This window comes from Apteryx mantelli, chromosome 9 (assembly GCF_036417845.1).
Source record: "Apteryx mantelli isolate bAptMan1 chromosome 9, bAptMan1.hap1, whole genome shotgun sequence".
Lineage (NCBI taxonomy): Eukaryota > Metazoa > Chordata > Aves > Apterygiformes > Apterygidae > Apteryx > Apteryx mantelli.
This window is the reverse complement of record NC_089986.1, coordinates 8,772,127-8,790,964: the sequence shown is the minus strand read 5'-3', so window position 1 is coordinate 8,790,964 and position 18,838 is coordinate 8,772,127. Positions and strand designations below refer to the sequence as shown.

Here is an 18,838-nt window from a genome sequence, read left to right as displayed (position 1 = left end):
GACAAGAAGCCTCTTCCGCAGTTGCATCTGAAAGGTTTCCTTCTCGAGCTTTGGCCATAAGGACTGCACTCAGAAGTTTACATGAGGGCGCAGGGGTGTTGGAAAGGGACGGTTTGGGTGGTGTGTACTGAAGGAAGCCTTTTTTTGTTGAAGAAGATTGTTTATGTTTGTGCAATTGTCATTTATTTGCGTTTGTCACGTTCCTTCTCCGATGAAATAACACAAACTAAGTGTCACACTCACAACTAGGCAGCAGAGCTCTCCAATGTATTTCTTTGGACACAGCTTTTATAGAGATTTAGACCGTCTTAGAGGCAGAGTACGTGACCTAACAGTGTGCTCTTGGTCGGTACTGTGTTTTGTTTTTAAGGAAAACCTCGGTGATAGGCAAGTAGTGTTTTTAGGGGGACTTCTGAGGGAGGTGATAACGCTTTCTCTTCTGTGCTGGGCTCCAACTCTTGCTGTGCAAAAGCCCCAAGCTTTCTGACCATCTTCACACAGGCAATCATGCCACTTGACAAGTGAAGTTTTCTTCACTCTATTTACATAATTTCTGCAGTACCAGTACCACTAAGCATGGGGGAAAGAACATGTTTGCAAATTCTTTTAATTCCCCGCATTCCTGCGTTCTTTCTCATCCTCTGCAGCGGCTCCACTCTTGCATTACAAAGGTTACATTTCTGTCAGTGCTGATGGTGCAGTGGGATGTTCTAGGAATAAAATAAGCCTAATTGCTGCAGTGCTTTATTTGACTGGGTCCAAAAATGGTTTTATAATAAACCATTTCCTATTGGTTGAACTTGAAAATTACATGCAAGAGAACTTTGTTGACGATGAGTCCTGAAAACTGTGTTTATTCTTACTTGTAGTAAAAGTTTTTGAACACAGTTTACAGACATTTTGTAAATAGTTTAATATAAAGAAAGTTTAATAGTACTTTTAGTCACCCGTAGCCGTCTATCCCTCTTTCTGTTCTTTGAGTGGCTAATTAGATTATTTCTTAGCAAGAAAAGTAGTGTTTAACAAGTATTTGTAGGGAGAGCAACCACTCACAAATATTAGTGTGAAGAAAAATCATTGGTAGTGAACAGTAGTGAATAAAAAGGGATATTGCTATGGATGGAGTTAACACATGCTTGGACATCAAAAAGTGTTTGCAAAGACTGACTTAACTTTTTGCCTGTTCATATTGTTTTATGGATAAAATAACTATTCCTGATGTTTAAAGAAAATTACCCAAGCGTAGGTGAGCATGGATTTTGGATTATGATTTTGTTCTGTTTTTGAAGATGGGAAAGACTTACCTTGAATGTTCTGCTGGACAGTTTCTGTTAGGTGCGTGTTCTCAAGGTAGCCAGCAGTTGGCCTGAGCCATTTTTTCAGTTACTGAAGTAGTGCGGGCGTTGGTGAACTATCTGGGTGCATGGTCACACCTGTGTATGTAAACTGCATTCCTTAGTGCAATCATGGATTCTTAATGGATTTAACCATTTCCGAAGAGTAGTCCGCAGTCAAACCACTGGAACAGGTATTTTTGTTTGGGGCTTTTCAAAGCATATAGAAGTCACTAGCTGGAATTTATTTCCAGAAGAAATTTGGCATGGATTGAAGGCATTGTAAGCTTCCTGCTTTTGTCTAGTTAACTTTCAAACCCCCTTTCTGGAGAATTAAGGCAAAATCCAGACACCAGGATTTTTGTACTCAGGTTGTTTTGTTTGTGTGTGTTCCTACTGAATGAGTACAGCTGTCTAGAGGTCCAAGCAAAGTATTCATTCAATAGGCTTATTTGTTCAAAGCTCTGTATTTCAGACTCCCCGCAGGAGCAGTTCTTGTGATGTGGCTAACGACAGGATATATGCAAAAACCTGGCCCTGCTCGCTGTTCTGTTCCTGATCACTGCTGATACATAGGCTGTATACAAATTCAGTGGTAATAACTCAGCTCCTCGAACAGACTGCTTGAGCTGTGAAGGCCTGTATTTGATGCTGTTTTATTGTGTTAACACCACCATTTTCAGAATAATAAATAATATTTTTTTCCTATTTTGTCTCATTATTGCCTTTTCAGCATCACCCTTCTGTGGCAAGAGGCACCTGAAAGGAAAACTTCCGCATATCAATGCACTGCCAATGGTAAGTACCTTTTAACTGACTAAAAGTGGTGTGGTTCCTTCCTCCAAAGATGCCGTAAGTCAACTTGTATTGCAAATAATATTTTTAGAATAACTACTTTTTAGCACACAAATTGGTTTTAATTTTTTAAGCAACATTAAAGCGCTATTCTGTTTGAAAAAAAATTATTTATATTGTTTCCAGGTTTTCATCCTGTGGAAAGTAGGGCAACATGTTAATTTTGAAGCCAGAAGTGTAATTTGACAATAACATAGCTCATCCTGTTGGTAACTGCTTTTGCTTCCTCTTTTGGCCAAAAGCCTGTTGTGGGGAAGCTGTAGATTGGCTGAGTGCTCTATTGCCCCCACTTGGGTGCTTGATGCAGTTCGTTTCAATACTAACATCTTCCCTTGTTAAAGAGCTCTGCGGTGGCAGGTGTTTTTTGCTTCAAAACATTTGATAGCATAAGATAGTGAAGTTAAACTCTTTGCTGCTATAGAAATGGGCTTGGTTGATGCTATCATCTTCTTACTTCATCTCTGGAATGTTACTAAATGTTACAGATTATTGAAAGTTCCTATTTGCAGAGTATCTTTATGGTTTATTAAGGTTTTCTAATAGTTGAGCAGGTAGAAAGCAGAGGTGAGGCCTGAAAGAGAAGGACTGGAAGTTAATGCTCCAGCTTTGATCAGATTCAAATAATCTTTTTTCTGCAGTTTTGGTGTCTTGTGTTGTCGCAGTCTACGTATGTTATAAGAGCATTAACTGCAGCATTAACCTTAAGAAATACATGCATAAAGTGCCAGCCTGAATTTCGTATTTCAAGAATCATTGTGCTTTGTTCCCAAGTTAAAGGGATACTGTTTCTAACTACCAGCTTTGAAAACTTGGTTCGGGATCTGAGAGCTGGTTTCCTTTGTTTTGTTTGTGGGCATGGATCTAAAGAACGCGTAAATCAATTAGAGCCTCGGTGCTACCTTTCCCACTCCCCTGTCTTTGTACTGTGAGCGAAGTGAAGCTCCGAGGCAGAGAGTTTGCATGGGTGTAACTGGCTTGTTTTGAAATTGTAATGTGGGAAGGATCGTGTTGATTCTCAAAGGCAACCCGGAGTGAAATGTAGTGCAGCCTATTTGGCGCTAACCAAAGCAAATGCAACTCTGAAATCAGAAGATCTGCACAAAGCGTGCCTATCATTTAGTACCCTAATGTTTAGGCTCAAAATACAGTTTATACATGTAAAGTTTGTATTGAGTCAGGATGAATAGCATCTGTTGGGAACAGATTTGTTGAATGAGAAGGTGTTGTTTTTACCTGGTGACTTTGCCTGGTATTTTAACTTTCCAAAACTGAAACTAGCTCTACCCTCGGCCCTTTCTATTGTAAAGTTTTCATAGTTGATGTTGACCTTTTTCCAACAAAAAGCTACTCTGATTTCTTCTTATTTCAGGTTAGTTGCGCGTGTTTTAGTCATGATTTGAAATACAGTTCCGTAATACTGCTTCTGTTAAAAACATGACTCATTCCATATTAACCTAGGCTTATACTTCATTAAATTTTAAAAAACTGAGACTGTATTTGAAATGTTACTGCATTTTGTCCTAATTTTTCCCCTCTACAAATGATATTAGAAATTCAGAACTGCACAGCCTCAAGGGCATGCTAGTTGTTGCAGGGATCATAAAACATACTTAACTTTTACTTGTAGTGATGTGAAATACCCTTCACTGTTTTCATTATAAGAGCTGCTTTTTCTACAAAGTTGTTTTATTATTCTAGAGATTTCTGAACAGTTACTCATCTCTTAATTAACTTTGAAACAGTTTGAATGTAGATTTAAGAGACAAGCTAGACAAATTCTTTGTCATCCCAGAAGTAATCATAACTTACTTGCATTAAATTTGTAATAAATAAAGACTTTTATAGATTTTATGATGTTGATTTTGTCTTTGATGTTTGTAGACAAAGTATGGTCAAATGGTGCTTGATCTGAAAGAGCAGCTTGTTTCTTCTTCTTAGTCAGAAACAAAAGTAAAATAGAAGTTATGCATCCTTTGTATCTTTTTTTTTTTGCTTTTTCTATTTTAAACATAATTTAAAAATGCCTACTTTCTGCATCACAGATGACATATTAACACATGACTAAACAGGGCAAAACACCAGTTATCTCTTAAAATCAGTTAACATATTGCAGTTGTTGGCGATTGTTTTCAAATATTTATCCTGTGATATAGCCGGGTAAAACGGGCAGTACCACTGTGGTCAGTTCTCCTTCCCATTCTTCCATTTATCTGTAATGTCCATCAGAGTTTCAAAGGCAAGATATGAAGGCTTAACGAAAAAGGCCTGTTAAGTAAAGGAGAGTTTGTATATAATACTACTTCTTCTAGGATTTCAAAAGTTCATTTAGAGGTTGATAAGTAGGTATTTACCCAAGGTTCACAAGGGATTAATGAATGTATTAGAAACAGTAATCAGAAGTCCTAGACCTTTGGCCTAAACACAAGACTGCATCAGGTTTTCCATTAAAAAATTTTAGGAAATGAATTTTTTTGTTAAATGATGGAACAGCTAGCTTGCTTGAGAGAGCAAAAGCATTAACAGAAATATATCTTGGATTAACTTTCATCATTTCACATGGTTCCAATTTAACGGTCTTCAAGGCAAAACTCAATGTATTGACTATGAAGTACTAATTAGTAGCTCATTTGCTTGTTTTTAATAAAGCTAATTTGGAACACTAGTGAAGTATATTTTTGTGTTAAGGGACTAGGAATGAAGGCTCCGGAGTGGGTTTTGTTACCAGAACTGCCAGTAAATTACATGATTTTATTTCCTGGTATTTCCTCTGATCTGAAGCCTTCATAAAGGTAATACAAATACTGTACTTGATAGGCTATAACTAGCATACAGCACGGCTATAATAAAATAGAAAAAAAAGGAAATCCAGAATGAGCGATACGAAAAAGAAGGAGCAAAGAGAAAAATGCAGAATGGGAGAACGCAGCTGTTTGTAAGTATTTTGCAGTTTATAGTAGGTGATAAACTGAATGTTTAAGATGTTAAAAAAATAAAAAAACAAAAAAACAATGCTGCACAAGAGGCCAAAATTCCTGTTGGGTTTCTTTGCTTTGTTTTACATGGCAGAGGTTGAACTGTAGCAGGATACTTAGAGATAACTAGTAAGAGATGAAAAATACTTAAAGTTCACTTCTGAAAACTACAGAGTCAGTACAGCCAGCTTCCATGCACAGTTCAGAAAAAGGCTTCTGAGCAAGACCATAGTTTTGGAGTGAGCATGTAATATTGTTGAGTGTAAGGATCAGATCTTTTCAGGTTTTGGCAAGCTCAGAAACAGTGGATCTGACCTTAGCTGCAGTATGGAAAGGTTAGTTTTTTGGGCTTTAAATCTTGTAGTGGCAGATTAGAATTTGTCAACTGAACTCTGTCATGCCCTACAGCTATCTGTCTCAGCCCAAGAGGCAGGAATGTCTGATTTGCTTGTGAACCGACCTATGAATTACCTCAATTTTCAGCCCAAGATGTTAAAGAAAATCGATTCCCGTTTTAATCAATTACCTCCAGTCTCCTAGAACCACGAATATGAAGCTTCAGATTTTCTATATAAAGAGCATTGAGGTTGCATGACTGAAGTGTAAATCAGTTCTGAAAAAAATGCAAAATGAGGCTAGAATGTTTGTGTCTCCATAGTTTCTGTTTTAGGTGTGCTTAATTCATGGGTTATAGGATACTTTTCCAAATTGCAGTCCCTGAGTTGTATTCTTCAGGGCTTCGAAGTGCAATAAGATTGGAAGTAGCTTTGCAAGTTCCCAGAAGATCTTTTCTATCATACCTTGCAAGGCTTCTCTTGCAAATTTTAGAAGCAAGACAGTTTGCCTGTCTGGTTGCTAAATTTCACTGAAGCAGGCCTTTCATTAAGGAGCGTGCAGAAAGCTGCAAAAAGCTGGGAAATGTGTCTTTATGAATATCACACAAAGGCTTGCTGTGACGGATTTAATTCCGCAGGAAGTAACCACAGGGGGATAACGAATCCCCTTGCTGATAAATCAAGCAAGGCAACATGGTGGCCTTTTAAGAGGCATCCTGAAAAACACCGTGTCCATGTTCTTGACTCCATCTTTTACTGCATGGTTAGTTTGACAAAGATGGAGATCAACTGATCACTGATCAGTTAAAGGGCCTCCCTGCAGAAGAGGATAGAGGATGTTACCGTTTGTTAGAAGCTGATGCAGGCAGAGTCTGAGGATTTGCAGTGAGCACGCAGTTACTTAGTCTCTAGGAAAGCAGAGTCATCCTAAGTCATGTCTACATTGTCTCTTGAGGGAAATACAAAGTATAGGGTGCATTAAATGCTGTAGTTGTTTAAGTCCATTTCTCTTAGTGCTGTCTACTTTTTGGTGATTATATCACATAATGTTTTGAAGAAGCTGCTTGTGTGTTACATCAACTGTTGATACATGTAAGAGACTTCTTTTAGGGGAAGAACTTTGAAGTCACCAAGTCTCTTGGGCCAGGAAATTCCATGGAGGCGATACTTAACATGATTAGCTATCTGAAGGATTTAGTCCAGAAACAGAAAGAGTGGTTGGAGGAGCTGGGGAGGATGGAGAAGTCACCCCAAATAAAAAGAAATTCAGTGAAGGGATTAAAATAGGTCTGCCAAAACTTCCCCAAGACTTTAGTGAGACTTTTTCTTTGAACCCCTTTGTGATACATTCTGTAGCGTCTTCTATGACCTAACCACTCCTTAAGACAGCTGAAGAAATAAATGAATGTTAACTATTAGCCTGTGGTTCCACAACAGCTAAGCTCATCTAAATGCTGATTTAACTGTTTGTCTGTTTAGTTTTCTGCCAGTCCATTATCTTAAAATGGTTCCATGCAGGAAAAGACAGGCAAGGGAGGAGGCAGGATGCTGCAGCTAGAACTCGGGGGAAGGAGGGAGTGTGGCAGCGGGAGCTGGACTTGCAGAGGTTAACCTGGAGCCCCTGCCAAGGACAGCGGGAGATCCCTGACACTAGCCTCAGGGTTCCCTGTAGTTTGCACTGGAATCGCAATGCGAAAGGAAGTAAAGAATTACCAGTTGTTGCCATGGCTATGTATGCTGTGTTTGGATCAAGTCACGGAAAAGGTAAATCATAATACGCCCCATGACTTTGTCTCAACAGGAGCTGAATGTCAGTGGCACAATTATAATGATGCTCTTTTTCTAAGTATATAAGAAATAATGTTTGCAGTTGCACAGACCTTGAAAAAAAATGGTGAAGCTGAAAGTTGGTTTTCATTACAATGAAAACAGGGACTCCTGCTTTCAAAAGTTTGAGACGTAAGGTGTTGACCACGAGAGACATCAATAGTTGCTTCAAAATAAATAACGCTGCAAGACTAAGGCCCTTGTCCTTCAAATACATATGCACGTACATACATGTAATTTCAAGTGTAGGAATACTTCTTTTGAAACATAAATAAGAACTACTCACATGCTTAAAATTAGCCAATCCTTAAAGTGTTGTCAAGAGTAGGCCCTAAAAGCGCTGATGAAGTTTATTGTTGAGGTTGTTGGCTGTACAGTTTACGGAGTATAGTTTTAAAAGGAAAAATATATACATTTCCAGCAGTTTCTGGAATAGTCAAAACTGAGTGACAGCATTGGGTTTTGGAAAGGTTCAGTGTATTCTATAGGAAACAAATCCCTTATCTTAGATTAAAAGAATTTTCTTAGTTGAGCAGATATTGAAGAAGCAAGTAGAGAAATGGTAAAACAAAATAAAATAATGCGTCATAGATGGAAAAATTTTTACTAATAATCAGTATTGATTTTTTCAGAGCAAAATGACAATGTATTTCTTAATTTTGAGTAGGATCTCATTCTCTAATGTTAAAAATAAATAAATAAATAAACAAACCCAACTCCCCCCCAAATAACCTAAATTAAAATGCGTAATTTTTCTAAGATTTGGTAAAGTGCTGACCTAGAAACCCATCGCAGAGTTGCCTGGGAATAGAATGTCTGTCATGCTTCCACCAGGCAAGCTGCAGCACTGGCAACTGCTGCAACACAAGTGAGCTAGAAGTTTAGAAATGAAATAGGGTATTGCATTGAATAGCATAAGGGGTCTTTAAGCCTTCCATTAGTAGGCAAAATAAACCAACAGACAAACTAAAGAATAGAAAAGCAAAGCATTTTGACAAATACAGTTTAGATCATAATTATTACCTTTTTAAAAGCAGAGAAATTCATGATGATGTGAAGTGAGTTGACATTTTACCAGTGACCTGCCAGATTCTTCATGAGATTTTGCTAGCATTTTCACAGTCTATATTTGATAAAGTAGTCATACATTTTTTCATCACTAATTTTTCACTGATAACCTGGAATTTTGTTTCTGAAGCCTTTCTGCTCTTTCTAAAATCAATAGGGCTACTTTCAATGAAAGAAGAAGAAGTGCAGTGTTTTTTGTCTGGTAATCGGTTGCAGCTAACACTTATATTTCAGAATATTCATTCATAAATTCTACTTATTGGACTGGCATGAATTAGCTAATCAAGTGGTATATAAATTGAAGAGGAAGTGTTAATAGTATGAAACAATATAAATTGGCTGTGTGATAGGGTAGGGCATGTATTGTGGTAATAATTAAAAAGTTTATATACTACTGTATTTTGATCCATTTTTGGAAGGGCTTTTTCTGTGTGTGTGCGGTTTTTTTGTTTTTTTTTTAATAGCAAGCAAGCTAAACCAAATAGTAAGACCTGTTTCTGTTTCAGAGGGAGAACACCCCTGTCCTTTTTGTTCTACCATTAGTTAAAGTCCACTAGCGAATGAGTCGAGCAAAAGGGAAACCACTGCCCTTAAAAATTAGAAGAAGTGGTGGCTCTGTTTTCATGTAGTGTTGGAGAACTTTCTCTGCTGAATATCTCAGCATTTTACAGTTCAGAGAAAAGCTTTGACTAAGAATTCTCAGCAGAATCATAAATATGTAATTATCTAAAGAGCCAGAATATTTAGCCTCTGGCAGGTGCCCAGTGCAGTGGAATTATAACAGCAGAAAAAAAATAGACTGAAAAAAATAACCAAAACTAGTGGAACGGCCTCTGTAATGGGATGAGAACCGTTGCTGTTCCTCTTCTGTTGACACTGCCATTCCCAGTTTTTAAATCTTAAATGTACTTTAAAAGAGGCTTTATCCGCTGCAATAGATTGTTTTTTGTTATCGCTTTTTCACTGTATCCCCCCCCCCCCCCGTTGTCTTTTCCCCCTTCCTCTCCTCTGTCTCTTGGGTTTTTCTTGTCTTTACCACTTTACACTGGTTTTGGTTCAAGCGTTTAATAGCAGCAGTAGTAGTGCAGCTAGAATTAGATTTTATCTTGGTTGATTGGTGGGCCATCTGGTTTAGTGGGGAGGGGTATTTTATGTTTCTACCGCGGGTTCACTGCCATATGCCTATGGTAAAGTTTGTGACCTGAAACGACCCCTTTCTGCCCTGTGGATGGTTATTCAAAGGAATTGGAAACATAGTGTCAAATGATCTTGACAGTGACTAAGCTTGCGGCATATTAAAAAATTAAGCTGAGTATTAGATGTACCTGAAGTAGGAGAAAACCTAAGGACAGGCCCCTTTGTGTCCTAGCACGTGAGTGTTACCTTCTGATTGAGAAGAACCGTGATTATTTCGCAGCGGATGATGTGAATATGTCACTGGTGTGCGATCGGGTCATGATCCTAGTTTCGTTATTGTCAACAGAAAGTTGATAACTAGTTTGAGTCAACAAAAGTAAAAGCTGCCCTTAGTTTCTGTGGTGTAGATTCTGGGAGATAATGCGTGTTGCTCTACAACAACAGGAAGTCTGTAGGCTGGGGGGAATGATATTGAAAACACATATTTTTATTTGCTCAGGAGAAACAGATCTGCTAGCCACCAAAGACCAGGGGCTCTGCTTCTGCATGGCCATCAAAATGGGTGCCAGACCTAGAAGCCTGTGCTTGCATGAGACGTCTCTGATACGCCGTATGAATAGAATAAAGGGCATAGTCACCGGGTTAGCGCGCCCGTGTGCTCAAATGAGGGTTATGTGTATTCTTCTTGCTGTGATTTAATGGATACATATATAGGACTCCTCGGGATAAGGGATTTGAATCCTCCTGGGGTTGATACTGAACATGATATGTATGTAGGATCCATATTCATGGATTTAGTATGAGCACAAGTGGAAGTTGTTGATACCAAATGTGACCCAAAGTTTGGACTACTTGTCCTCATTCAAGAATATGTGTGATATTTCCCCCTTTTATTTCTTTTTGTCATATATTGACAATATTTTGTTATGTTCTACTTCTGTTTTTAAAATGTTTTATGTGTTCAGGTGTTTGACATCTGTTTCAAAAACAATTAAAACCATTAGTGTGAATGAAGTTCAAGTCCGCTGTAAAATTATGAAGAGGAGAGGACCTTATTAAAGTAAGAAACTGGCAAACGAGTATAGCAGATTTTATAAAATCAAAACAGTTGTTCCCCTGTTTTTTGAGCTGCTTTCCATGTTTGTACAGTTGCCACTTTTTTGAAAACTGCTATGCATTTCTGCTAAGGAGCATATAGTAAGTCAAATACATACGATGGATTATGAAAAAGTGATTTTAAGTGTGTGCTAATTAAGGAGAATCTAAAATAAAATCAGCAGTAGTTAAAATGAATAGAGGGCAGATCAACTGTCAGAGCAGATTTTTTTTTTCATGAATAAAAGAAACATTTAAAACTATCAGGTACATAACACACAAATTAAAGGGAAAAAGAGATGGTCAAAGGTTAAAGAGGGAATGAAAACACAAGTTTTACGGTCACAAGATCAAATGAGGCATTAGTTAATTTTCCTTTTTTGGTGCAGTTCACCAGGAGGTCAAGTAATTCAACTGAATGATTGAACTGGAACAGAAAAGAGTGCCAGAAAAACTGATTACTAATAACACAAACAGAAAAATAGTCAAATGAACTTAACACTTGATGTCAGCTTTCATATTAAAATACATTTGAAAATGTTAGAATTCCACCCTAGTAGCATGGAACCTGATTTACATATAAAACAATTTTATAACATTCTTGCAACAGTTGATAAATTATTCTACTAATGAGCCATCAAAATGGATTTAACCAAGAAATGTCTGATGCGCAGAGGATGTTTTCTGGAGACTGAGCATCTGGGAAGGGCAAGTAACCTGAGGAGCAGCTAAGGGTATTTGATCCCAAGGAAACACTCTGAGGTAACTGTTAATTACATAAATTGCAAACAGAAACGGTGTCAGAGATACTCGGATTTTGCTCTAAATAGAAGATACCATACAAGTTGTTATTTCCTGATATGAGTTCCCTGAGGTGATGAGATGCTTTCTAGACAAGATAGTTACTGTCTTTTCTCCTACAAATTTCATACTTTTTACAATAAGCAAGCAAGTAAATAGTTTGCTTATCGATTTCTGAATGTGCATGCAGCTTAGAATAGGTTGTTTGCACACCTTTCCACTAACCTAATATCCCAGTTTCTCGTATGTTTAACTTTTTCTAAAACACAATCCTTTTGTGCTGAATCTTTTGATTTTGGTTATTGCTGAGGTGTTTTCTATGCTGTTGCAGTTCACTAGATTCCTGGTTGAAAGTCCACCACAGTCAGCAGACAGACTCGTAGGGGCTGCGCGCTCTGGTTTTCTGGCTCGGGCTGAAAGCCGTTCTGAATAGCCTGTTGGGGAGCGAGGTCTTTTCGCTGACCCATTTCGGTTTTGTTCCACTGTTCTCTTTGCCTGAGCTGACCGATATTTCTGAGCGTATCTACCTTCTTGTAGCCTAGAGGAACAAGCAGTGCTTCTTTTTTTGTTTGTTTGTTTTATTCACACATGCCATGGTTTTCTTTATGGTAGTCCAGTGTATTTCAGTTGAAATCCTTTCACTCCTCACCCAAACTAAATAAACCTACTGACCTTTGTCGTGCTTTATGACTTTGATGCGGCTGTTAGAGCCAATGTCAACCTGAAGAGGTTGGCAAAGCTCTTTGAATAATGCTGTGTTGCTTGTCACTCTCATCATATTGCTTTTTATTCACGCACAGTTAATGTGCATTGTACAGTATTTGGAAGAAGAAAGAATGTGATAAGGGGTAACATAACTGCAAATTTCTGAAAAATCTTAGCCCTAACGTCTCAGTCTCTGGAGTTCTGTCCTGAGGAAAGGTTGCTATTCTTTGTAGCGCACACATGTCTCTCTCTATATATGTAAAATATGTAATATATATATATATAGAGAGAGAGAGAGAGAGAGCGTGACATATGTATATAAGTATATATACTATATATACTTATTTTTATATACGTGTATATATATTTATATGGTCACAGTTGACAAGACTTACTCATCCACATAGATTTCACGAACACCTATAGTGAAATCTGCCTCTCTTTCATAAAGTTGTTCATTTTTGGTTTTAGACAAAAGAAAAGCACTAAATGTAATCTGTCTAGACTTCAGTATGGCATTTGCTGCAGCATCACTTGGGAAATTACTAGTTTAGATAGATGATGAGATGTTGTAGGAGAATCGTAAAGTGACTGAGGAGCATGTTAAAAGGGAGATGACATCAGATTGTGTTCAGAGGATGTGCTGGACCTGGGAATATTAGTTATCCTTAGATTTGGTCTTGAAATGACTTTTTTTTCATTAATGAAGTTGGCACCAAAAGTAGGAGTGTGCAGTAAAATTTGCTGATGACACAAAGTTGGGGGGTGCTATCATCACAGATGAGAAACAGAATATCATACAGGAATAGCTGGATGACCTTGAGGACTGGAGTGGAAAAAGCAGACTGAAATTTAGTAGCATAAAGTTGCATTATCGTGCGCTTTTGGACAAATCAGAATTTTGCTCTAACCTGGGGTCTCAACTCCTGAAAATGTAGGAGGAACAGAAAGACCTGTGTATATTAGCCAGTAAAACCAAGGGTGACTGAGTCACTAGTATCATGCTTCTCTGAAAAATGTAGTCCTAAGGTATGTAAGGTGAAGAGGTACTTCTGGTGGGAACAGGAGGGTGTTAATGCTGCTAATGGGCAAGGGAACAGTGCTAAATCCTCATGGGTAATGTTCTGAGTTACTCTGGTAGGCCATGTTCAAGAAGGATGAACATAAAGTGGAACAGGCGCCAAAAAGAACTAATAAAATGGTGACATAAAAGCTGAGTCTGCCTCACAAGAGGACACTGAGAGGTTGGCTGGCTTACTTAGCCTGATAAAGTGAAGTCTGAGAGAGGATATAATTGCCCTCTCTAAATAAGTGAGGGGTTGATAAATACTTGAGCGAGTATAAATATTTTTATATAAAATTAAAGACAGTACTGGGACAAAAAAAAAAGCGTATGTTTTCACCAGGAGTACATTCAGGCTGGGGATTAGAAGACAGAGCTCATCCATCAGGGTGTGGGATTTCGGAATAATTTTCCAATATTATACTAGGAGGCAAAAAAGAGCCTCACTGGTTTTGAGATGGACATGAGTTAACACAAACTGTTCAGAAAATTCAGAAGCACGTGACAGCTCTTGGATTTGGATAACAACTTACATGAATTTGTTATGTAAATGGCTTGAAATTTGAACTTTGAAAAGGAGTGTTATGTACTTAAATTCCGAAGCCTTCCAAAGAGAATTCTTGATATCTTTATACAGCACACCTATAGAAAAATACTTGGGGCTCTTAAGCTTCTGTCCTTCCCCCAAGCCTGATCTGGCACTTTTTGCATAATGCATGTGAGTGGCGAAGTATCAGCAAAGGCAGAGTTTGAACAGATTGTTTCTAAAAGTGCCAAGTTACATCTATTGGTGACACGTACTGAAAGAAAGTAAAATTTGTACAGCTCAAAGTTAGGAAATCTATTGCTTCTTTTTTGAAGGAAAAAAACATTGCAGCTTAAGCAAAGTGAAATGTTCCACATGTTTTTGTGACCTGCAACACAGATTTGATGAGTCTGGTGGAAGGTGTGCAGTGGTTCATCGGCACAGCGTTCTGTGCCGGTAAAGTTGCTTTGAGATCCTAGAAAGACATGGAGCTGGTAGAGTAATATGCATTGCTTGCTTATTCTCTTACCCTAGCAGCATGCTCATCTGTGTTTTGAACAACGTTACCTCCTTGGGAATCTTCTGTTGGAAAATGAATGAACATTAAATTAGTTATATAAAAAAAATCTAATTCTGCCTCACGTATGTATGAAAATGTACCTATGAAAATTGCCTAGAGGTCAACCAGCAGCATCTGGGAAGAGAAAGGGGTGACGTGTTTGCCCAGTGAGAGGTGTTCATAGCCCTTCCTCAGATGGTTTATGTGAGCTGAACATCATTTACAGCAATCACAAAGATAACGCTGTGGCTTGTTTACACAAATAACTTGCTGCATGCTGTGTCAGAGTTGAGAAGTGCTACTGCTCGGCTATTGCGTGCGTGGTTTTAGCGTATTTGAAGAGCAACTTTGTGGCTAATTACTTAAAATTCACAATGTACTATACTGTGCACCACTGTCATATGTTGAAATCCTGTGACAAGAATGGTGTAATTTTGAAGTTTAGTTACAGAATTGGGCAGGGGAGACGGTTGTGCTGAAGAGCATATTCTTTAGGTGTAGATGATTGGTCAATAGGAAAAGAGTTGTCTGCATTACTATGTATTCTTAGAATTTCATAATAGACCTCTTGGGTTAAATGAAAAGAGCAACACTACCAAAAAACAGAAATGTGCTGAAAGGGGGAGGGGAGCAGTTGGTTCTGTAGTAATAGGTGAAGGCCAAAAAAAATCCCCCAAAAGAGGGCATTTTGAAAGGAGGTTTTTGCTTCTGGTTTTCTCTACTGAGTTGCAATGAGAGAAGAAATTGTAGTATCTATTAAGAGTGGACTTCATGGTAGGAAATGCACCTGTTTATCGCTTCTAACCCAAACTAGACAAGCTATATGGATTTTTAGTAACCTAGAAAATCATTTGTTTGGGGAATCTAACCCTACTGAGTATTTGCTGAATGAAGGAAGAATTCTAGATGGGCAGGAACATGTGTAACATTTTGCCTCGCACTAGGATAATGGTTTATAAATTTCTGGAGATTCAGCTGTTTAATAAAGCATTCCCAAACTGAACCCAACAGCTAGAGCCAAGAACAGAAAAAGCATCCGTTGCTGTGATGCTTTTTCCTTTCCCCTTTCAGCCTGTTTCCTCCGAACACTTCCCTGCTTACGCTATACTGGATTCTAACTGAGCTCAGTTCTCCCATTTCTGCTGTGTTCATAGGTCCTTCCGCACCCCTACGTCTTCATCTGTAGGAGTTCAAAATAACAGAAATCGTGTTCTGTCACTACTAGTTGTATATATGTTGTTTTGCTCCAAATACGGAGCAGACTTGTCGTATAGCTCCTTACCTAGTTTTTCTGCACCTAAACCAAGGGCTAGCATTTAACCTTGTAGTATTAAAAATATTTCATTGGCCAGAGAAGTTACTGAATTTAGATAAAGATGGCAATATTCAACAACGTATTTATCCTAACTGAAACAAGTGATATTTTTAGGAAGGACTAGGGAAGCCATGCTGTATCTTAGCCCTTTCGTTACCTTTGAGGGCTGTTTGATGTTTTTTGCCTCCCACGGTATAGGAATCTCTTTTATGGGATGTGCTAGAAGGGCAGCATCTGCCGAAGCAGTGATTCAGGCTGTCTGGAGGACCTTGGTCAGTAAGAAAGATTGTAGCAGATGGTCTAAGGAACATATATTAAAACACAACAACAAAAGTCTTGCACAGGAGATTTTTTTTTTTTTTTGACATTTTGCTTTTATGTTGTTTATCGACCTTGTCCAGTTAGATTACAATCTCTTCAGCGCAGGAACCAAGTCTTACATGTTTATGCAGCGTTAGCACAATGGGGCCCTGATCTTGAGAAAAGGGTCTTTTGGATGCTTCTGATGTTCAGATAAATAGTGGTAGTAATAACGTTCATAATGTCTGGTTTTAATTTTTGTAAAGGTTCCTTGAGGAAAAAAGAGAGATGCCTGAAATAGAACAGAAAAATATGAGTGAAATGAGTAAAATCCCCATGATATGTTGCATGTGCTGTGGGTTTTTTTTAAATTTTGTTTGTTTTTTGCAGATCTTTTGTACAGCTCCATTTTATCCAAGTGTATAACCCCATCGTAGCTTTTATAAGGGTTCGTATCAACACACATTGTGATTTATACTCAGCTAGCAAAGATGACGACTAACAGAGTTTTTTGGTTTTATATAATCCTGGCCTCCAGCCTTGTAACTCCCTTGATATCTGTTTTTTTGCAGCGTGGATAAGTCTTGTAACCTGTGCCCATGGAACGGTTTGGCTTTGCCTTCTCTACAAGCCTTGCTGGGGCAGGGAAGCCTCCCCGAGCGTGGTGCCGCCCCGTGCCCTGCGTGCTTGGTCATTTTCTTACAAGGCACCGTTTTTTTTTAGTAGCTCAGGTTTCAGTGTTACAGACTGAATCGAGGGGCAGGGTAAATGGGGACAAACTCGGCTGCACATCCCTATGCTGTGAAAAACGCTGCCATGTAAACACAGCTCATTTGCTTCTAGAAATTGGGTCAGGCTTTAATTGCATTGTCGGGGCTGGTTACGGCTTAAATAGGTTGCTTGTCAGAATATGAAAGGGAACAAAAATGGATCTGCTATTACCTTCCTCTAGCATTTATAAAAATATGGTGTATATAGATACACACATACAATGTACAATGGGCCTAGAAATCCCTATGAACCTTGTCCTATTTGCAAGTATTATAGGCTCTCAGTTTTCTTCTTGACAAAATGAGCTAGCTTTTAATAATCTATGTTGTAGCATGTTTACAGTGTACATCTTTCTCTTCTGAATGTTGCTGCTACGAGTAGACAGGCAAGTTTGCTTTATTTGAGGCTAAAAATAAGATTTTTTGATACATTCTTGAATAACAGTTTCAAGAGCCTAGCTGATTTAGGAGCTAAAATTGAAGTCAGTGATCACTTGACAGCGCTACCTATTCTTCTGTCTCTGACTGCCTTCCATAGTCTAAATAGTACTTTTGCCCCCATCTTCATCCACAGGGAGTTTGTGTAACTAAATAACCACGTGTGCTCCTCTTGCTCTTCTGCATTGGGGGCATCAGATCTAGCTGTCCTCTTAACTGCAGCTCAGGTGAAGGCTGTGATGGCAAAGAATTTATTGTTTCTGTTATTTTTATATTTTGTGTGTATATAACGTATATATATATAATTCAGTTATAATAATTATAAATTGGTGTTAACATAATAACCGAATATATTGAGTTAGAACAGGTGGGAAGGCAACTTCCCTGGCATCCTTGAGGTAGATGCTGCTGTCAGGAGATGCACCTAGATTTGACGATTTGAGGTCTGTGGTTTGTCTGGTGGAAAACTTTCCTCAGTAGCTCTATGGGGCCGATGTGATACCCGGAGTAAGTGTCCTGAAGCCTGGCCGTAGCGGTTATAAATGGATGTTCATCTACCAGCCCCAGGGATTAAGTGTGCATTACTGGTTTGATCTTTTTCTCTTTCAGCTGTGGTTTGAAGAGCTTGGGTTTTTTTCTTTTTCAGGTGTGGGGGTTTTTTTTTGAGTAGTCTATGTGACCCAGGACTTCCCAGAAAGCCCCTTGTATATCCCTAACATATCAGAAACTCTGAATTCCATTCCTATTCCTAAGAGGAGTAATTAAAATGTAAAACTCGTGTGTCAAATGTCCCTCAATTGGTAATGTTAGTGTTTGCCTAGGATAAGTGCAACTACAAAATAATTTAAAAATGAAAATAATCTTTTCCTTCTGTGGATAGTGTTTACATGTTTTGAGATAAGCTGTTACAATAAACTTGACATGCTGATCCCCACAGCCGTTGTTCGAATGAAATTTTCTGGTATTGGAAACTTTCAGTTAACTGGTCCAGCCCATCATAATCCTGGAAATTGTTAAAGGATCTGCTTAGGATTTAAATGTTTTTCAGTGTATGAAAAGGAAAAGCCCCAATAAGGTATGGATGGGACCATGTTCATCTTTTATTTCTTATCTCCTTTTAAAATAGCATGCAGCTTTCCTGCTTACATGTGACAGTGGAAAAAATAAATGACTATACAATGTATACAAAAATATCCAATGTGGTGAAAGTGGTTTTTGAATCCCAGCTGGTTTAATATTTTGTTTCTTCTTGCAGCCCTTGTTTCCTTTTCTCATTTTTGACTCCTTCAGGTTTTAATAATTATAATCCTAAAGTTAATTTTAAGCCAAAAGGAAAATTTAGGAAATTGGAAACATAGATAGTGTTGTCCTGTTATCCAGATAGCAAATGAGTCGTAGTCCAAGATTCTCTTCGTTCCCCTGGGATTTAAATGTGAATCAGGAACATGCAAAATTAGTTGCAGCTACAGTTGATTTCTTTGTAGAAAAACTTTGTTATGGATAAATACATGAGAAATTAGACAGTTGGCACAGGGCTCCTGATTTAGGGCATTTCTTAAGGCTATGAGGAGGGTTTTGAGGGATTCTTGTTTTTGTTTTTTTTTCTTTCAGGTAGCTGTAGAAGGAAGTGCTGTAAAAGGTGCTAGTAGGACAATAGTGTGCTCCTGCAAGCTGATGGAAAGTGATATGATTTTATACCTAGAGGAAAAATGAGCAATGTTTACTACGTTTCACTTCA

General features: G+C 38.3%; 1 protein-coding gene across 2 annotated transcripts in view; it reads left to right on the top strand.

Annotated features, from left to right (window-relative positions):
- TBL1XR1 (TBL1X/Y related 1) overlaps positions 1-18,838 on the top strand; it is a 120,952-nt gene that overhangs the window by 50,931 nt on the left and 51,183 nt on the right. For both annotated transcript variants that reach the window (XM_067301425.1, XM_067301423.1), the window contains exon 2: positions 2,068-2,132. The gene's annotated coding sequence lies outside the window, so the exon portion shown is untranslated. The remainder of the gene's footprint in view (positions 1-2,067; positions 2,133-18,838) is intronic.